Here is a 6,233-nt window from a genome sequence, read left to right as displayed (position 1 = left end):
AGGCATCCAAAGCTCACTATCATAGCATCACTCTTATCTTAGGTTCTTTCATCATTATGGAGGAGGCGATGGCTACCAGATGATGCAAAAAAGGGACACATGTTCAATTCCAACTAATGTTAACTAAGGGTGAGTAATATCGCTTCCTCGAAATCTTTATCAGTCTTTTTACTAGTCGCTTTCCTTCTAATTCCCTACCATTCTGTTAATTATATGCTCTATGATCTAAGCCAGCGCTTCTCAACTTTTTTTTCCTTTGGAGCACACCAAAGTACGTTTCGAACTTTCGCGACACACCTGGATGTGATTCTTTTCCTAGATGCAAACAAGCAAACACATAGAAAATACATTCAATACAGTTTTTTTTTTAAAATTATGAAACAACTTTGAGATAAAAATCCCACAAACAAATTACGTAAGACTCTAGAATAGAAACATATTAACATATTAACTTATGACCAGGGCCCGGATTTTGTTGACAAGTCAACTTTTTTCTGTTACGCATAGGACAAGGCAACTTCAAATAAAAACGTTATCCTTCAACTCAAAGTTCTAAAAGTATATTGTTTTAGGAGCAACTTTTGGTCACTTTTTGCCGTTTTGAAGTTTCAGGTCATTTTTTTAATATTTCAAGGTAACTTTCAGGTCACTTATGGTCATTTTAGTCTTTTCCTTCTACATAAGGAAATCTTAAAATGAACACTGTTTACGGATTTGAAAAGTACGAAGTTATCTCTTTTCCGGCTTGGAAAGACTATTGGAGTGGAAAAACTGCATTCCTAAAAAGCTAATGAACACTAAGCTTTGGCTAGTTGAGTAGGGGTAGGAGTTGGTAGGTGGCCAAACAGATGATTTTGGATTATTGACCACAAAGGATGTGATCACGTGAATATCTAAAAATGGATTAGAAGACGTACAAAGATTTTAAACGGTTTTTATCTATTATTCTCATGTATACAGTCTACACTTGCGAACATCTATTCTTTAAGTGTGTTTCCTAGTTTCAATTCGGGAGTGAATTGACGCTTTCAGTACGTACAATGCCGTACAATGGACTGATCAATAGACTGCAACTAACTGAAACAAAACTTTTGAGAATGAGAAATGGTAATTAAAATCTAATAGATATTCAAAAAATGACAATGTTTAACGAAATAAACGTTTTAAAAAACGCAAGTTTTAAGGTCAATTTTTCTGAATTTTAGGGTCATTTTTCAGGAAATTTTGGGGTCATTTTATAGGTCACTTTTTAGAAAATTTTAGGTCAACAAAATCCGGCCCCTGCTTATGACTCTTAGGCAGGAATATGAGAAAGAAATATTACCATCAGAAATATAAGAAGACATCAAACTTAAAACTAGTGAGATATTTGTTCCTGGCGATTTTTGTGAAGCATATCTATGCGTGGATGGACAAACTCTTTGACAGATACACTTTCATGCCCAGTGTTTCATGACCAGCGTTAAAAACAAAGCTGTTCAGCTTTAAACTTGGAAGACAAGTGTGAAATAAAGTCGATTGGCGATAAATGTTTATTTTCTTCTAAAGAGAATTTCTTTGCGGAGGACATTAAAAATGTCGCGACACACCTAACAAGTATTTGCGACAAAGCGGCTGAGAAACGCTGCTGTAAGCCAGTATTTCCCAAACGTGCGCCCTGGATGATTTAAGTAGGAGCTGCGAGATATTTACCACCTTTTACTGAAATGATAGTACCTTGTTTTCGAGCTCGACCATGATTTATGTTTATCTTCTCAAAATATGTACTTCGTTCACGTTTTTTTTTCTAAAAAATAAAAATCGTTTATGAATTTTAAACATATTTAAATTTTTAATAGTTCGGTTATTTAAAACACCTTTATATGTTTACCCCATCTTTCTGCGTGTCCATCAATCTGTGAAACGAAAAAATATTCAAAAAAATTACTTGATGGATCACCGTCAATTTTCTCCAGGATATAGAGCGTCAGGAGTTAGAAACCAAGTTCATTGACGGACATTATCCTTCCACCGGAAGTGGTACAAATGAACCATTTCCGGTTTTAGCGTTGATCACCATAGAACAAACATGGTAATAGATAGTGGAAAACTGTTCCCTGCAGTCGATTAAGCGTCCCAAGAATACGTCCCGTATCCATCCATAACTCTCTACTAAAACTGGAAATGACAGAATTCACAATAACTTCCGGTTTTAATAATGAAGTATGAAATCTTTTTGTTTAATGTCCCATTATTATGCCCTATAGGCCAAGGGAGACAATAAATAAAGCAAGTGAATGATGGAATAATTGGTGCAACGAGACGAAGAGTACCCCGTAAGAACCCCCGGACACGATGTTGCCCACTACAAACTTACTTGGCGATAGATGGAACCAGTGATCCCATGCACCATACGTAAGCGCTCTACCACTGAGCTAAGCTACTCCCCCCCCAAATACAAGTAATTATAGAAGGGAAAATATTTATATTCTTATTGATCTAATACTGTTATTTTGCAACTGGCCGACGTACTGCGTTGAAGAACGAGTTTGCGCTCGGATCAATGACACAGAGAAACTGGTAGAGCAAAGAAGGGAAGACTGGAGAATGGTGTCAAACAAGCGTTGGCAGTGTACAAGTAGTCATGGATGCACGAGAAGTTTACCTACAAAAATCTTTCGCCTTCACCACCGACGTTGTCGTTTATCTGCCCACACTGACTTTGTCCCTGTCAACTATATCCATCTGCTCGTAATATCTGCTCATCTGGTTTACTGAGAATGCAAAAATTAAATTTAGGACATCACAGAGCTTCCGGTTGAAAATGACGGATCTAATATATATACAGAGCGTTCCAGAACTCCGAAGCTGTAGCCAAATTCTCTTACGAGTGAAGCCCCCCCCCCAAAAAAAAAAATTAAAGAGAAGAAAGTTGGAAATATGTGGTTTTTAATTTACAATGGTGGATTTTTTTCAATTGCAAGATGCGTTTGGACTTCACATTAGTAAGATGCTCTATGATAAATGGAAAAAGCAACATTGCTAGTTAAGAAGTTTTTCCTTGGGCCTCTCACCATATCAATAATATACAGGTACTGGACATTGAAACTGAAACACCTAGTAGGAAGACATCATTTGTGTTTAATAAGGTGTTGGCGCGCCTTTGGGGGCCAGTACAGCAGCAACACAACACGGGAATGATTGATAGAGGTCCTCACCATTTGCAAAGGGATTTTGAGCCATTCTGGTTGATAGCTCAGTCACAAGTTCAGCACATGTACGTGATAGAGAGAAACGTTTCCTCACTCGATCTTCTAACAAATCCCATACAAGCTCAATAATGCTGAAATCCAGCGATTGAGTCGGCCATTGCAGATGTTCAACCTCAGAGTCATGCTCATCAAACCAATCTGTGACAAGCTCTGCAGTATTCAATGGAGCAGTTATCATCCTGGAACACTGCACCACCACCAGGGAAAAGTTAACGACCATAGAGTGTAAATGGTCCTCAAGAATGATCCTGTAGTCCTTGGCAGTGACACGATCCTCTAGAACAGCGTTTCCCAACCGGTGTGCCGCGGCACACTGGTGTGCCGCGAATGGACTGCTGGTGTGCCGCGAGGAAATCAGAACAAAATTATTAATTCTATAGGAAACCAAATTGTAAGACAGGGGGAAAAATGTATATTTTTGTATTTCACATTACTATGAATTTCTACCATGGAAAAAATTACTGTAGACCCTAATTGTAATATATTATTCTACATTTATTACTGTGTAGCAGACAGTATTACGGCTGGTACACATTTCCACGGTTAGCTGCTATGTTACGCTTCAATTCAGAGTCATACTAACACCGAGAAATGCAAGCACTTGTACGGTACGCGTCAAGTGAACGTTCGTAGAACACTCATTCGCACGTGAATGACAGAACAACACTTTAGTCAACAGCTGTGTTTTTGCTTCTACGCATCGCAAGCTGTGTGATTGCAATAATATGCACCGGTTTTGGTTAAAACAGCAAAGTTAAAAGTACAAGACATTTTGTTCGTTCGTTATTTAGTGATCTTCGTTCTTAGTGAAAGGTTGTATACAGGTATTTTTAAAAATCTGAGTCCTATATTTCATTGCAATTGTTTTCTATTTTAAAATTAGAATAAAAAATAAGCAAAATGAATTAGCATAGGGGAAAACCAGTGATCGAGCTTTCATCTCTATGAGAAGGAGATCAGTAATCACAGAAAAAAAAAATACCATGGTATTTTATATTTGCAAATAATAATAATAATAATAATAATAATAATAATAATAATAATAATAATAATAATAATAATAATAATAATAATAATAATAATAATAATAAAAATAATATCTATGAGTGTGCCGCAAGAATTGAAGTTACACCCGTAGTGTGCCGCAAGTTGAAAAAGGTTGGGAAACGCTGCTCTAGAACAATGAGGGGACCCGAAGTCTTCCGAACTTTTGCACCCCAAACCATCACGGATCTCATTCCATGTTTGAATGTGGTTACCAAGTAATCTGAGCTGTATGCATCAGAGAGGCTTCTCTAGATGAACACTCTCCCTGTTGCTGGGAAAACAGTGTAGCTGGATTCATCCGAGAATATGACACGTTTTAGGACATCCAACGTCCAGGTTTTATGCTTCTGGTACTACTTAACTCGCTGTGCGGTATTTGTGCTACAGATGAAAGGCTTAGGTATCGCAATCCTGCCATGGACATTGGTCTTTCCAAGTATCCACGGACTATTTTCGTGCACACAGGTGTGTATTCACTTCTGCGGTGATTGCCGATGCGGTGGTTTTCGGTTTTCGTGCCACAATCCTGGTTAGTGTCCTGATGTTCTTTTCAGACAACTTCCATTTGTCCAGGTAATTGCTCCTCCTATATGTGGTTCATCCTTCCTGTTCATATGCATACATCATCCTGGGTATTGTAGCACATTTGGCCGTTGTCACAAAGTGTTGCCGTTTTGGGCACAGATGCACCTGCTAAACGCATCCCTACGATCTTCTTTCTTTTGGTGTTGGATGTTCTCCATTATACCGCTCTACATACATGATTTGATATTCATTGACGACTATCTTCTACTCGAATAAATATCAAGGTCGTGCACAGCACACGTGAGTCATTCATAACCCAAAAGTACAATATGCACTATCAAATGGCTCTGGTGAGCCCCGCGAACACCCTATGCTATTTGCACCAGGTGTTTCAGTTTCAATGTCTAGTACCATTTTCGTGAAATGGATTCGAAGTGATCTTGGTTCCCTCACAGAATAATGTGAACGTTCCCTGTTTCATTTTTGCTGGCCTTGCGTTTCGTTCAAGTGCCTTGTTGCACTGGAAATGTTACTTCTATCATTTAGCATACTGTATTTTATAAGTGTGGAGACTAAATGGATCACAGTTGGAAACATTTCACCATCTCAGATCGAAAACCACCTACTTACAATAACTTTTCTCTATTTCCACTTTTTCGTATCTTTACTCATAACGAAGTTGACCTATGATCTCGAACTTTCGATACACCCTGTATATTCTAGATTTATTCCACAAATGAAAACATGAAATGGATAAGAATGTAACTGTGATTTGTGTGAAAATCTCGTTAAGAGGCCTCATCCAGGCGAAATTAAAATACCACTAATTTTACAGTAATTATCTGATATCTTCAAATAGATAAAAAATAATCGAAATGTGGAACAAGACCGCCCTAGACAATACCATTTTACATGAGATACCGTTATCATGATTTACTTATCTGCTTTCGATTTCGAGCCATTTTGAAAATCAGCATTTATTTTGTAAACGGCTGAAAATGGAAAGCCACTAGGTGACTTATGATAACGGTACCTCACGCAAAATAATATTGTCTATGGCGCTCTTGTTCCGCATTTCAATTATCTTTTGTATATTTGAAGATATCGCATAATTACTGTAAAATTAGAGGGATTTTAATTTCGTCGGGATGAAGCCTCTTAATACAGGAATAGCAACACATTTAGAACTAATGACTGTTCTAAAGTCAGTCCTTACATTCTATTGGATCTTCACTTCAGTCATTGTATTGGATGATGACAGATAATGATCTAGGTTATTTTGAACAATGATGTTCTATTGGGTGCGTATTAATGATAAAACAACAACAACTAATTTTTGTATAACAGACCTGGAAGTCAATTAGATTATTTGCTTCGACTGTAAAACATGGATTTAAGAAATGTTGTCTT

This window comes from Thermobia domestica, unplaced genomic scaffold (genome assembly GCF_964235325.1).
Source record: "Thermobia domestica unplaced genomic scaffold, izTheDome1.hap1.1 HAP1_SCAFFOLD_407, whole genome shotgun sequence".
Lineage (NCBI taxonomy): Eukaryota > Metazoa > Arthropoda > Insecta > Zygentoma > Lepismatidae > Thermobia > Thermobia domestica.
This window is presented reverse-complemented; position numbering follows the sequence as displayed.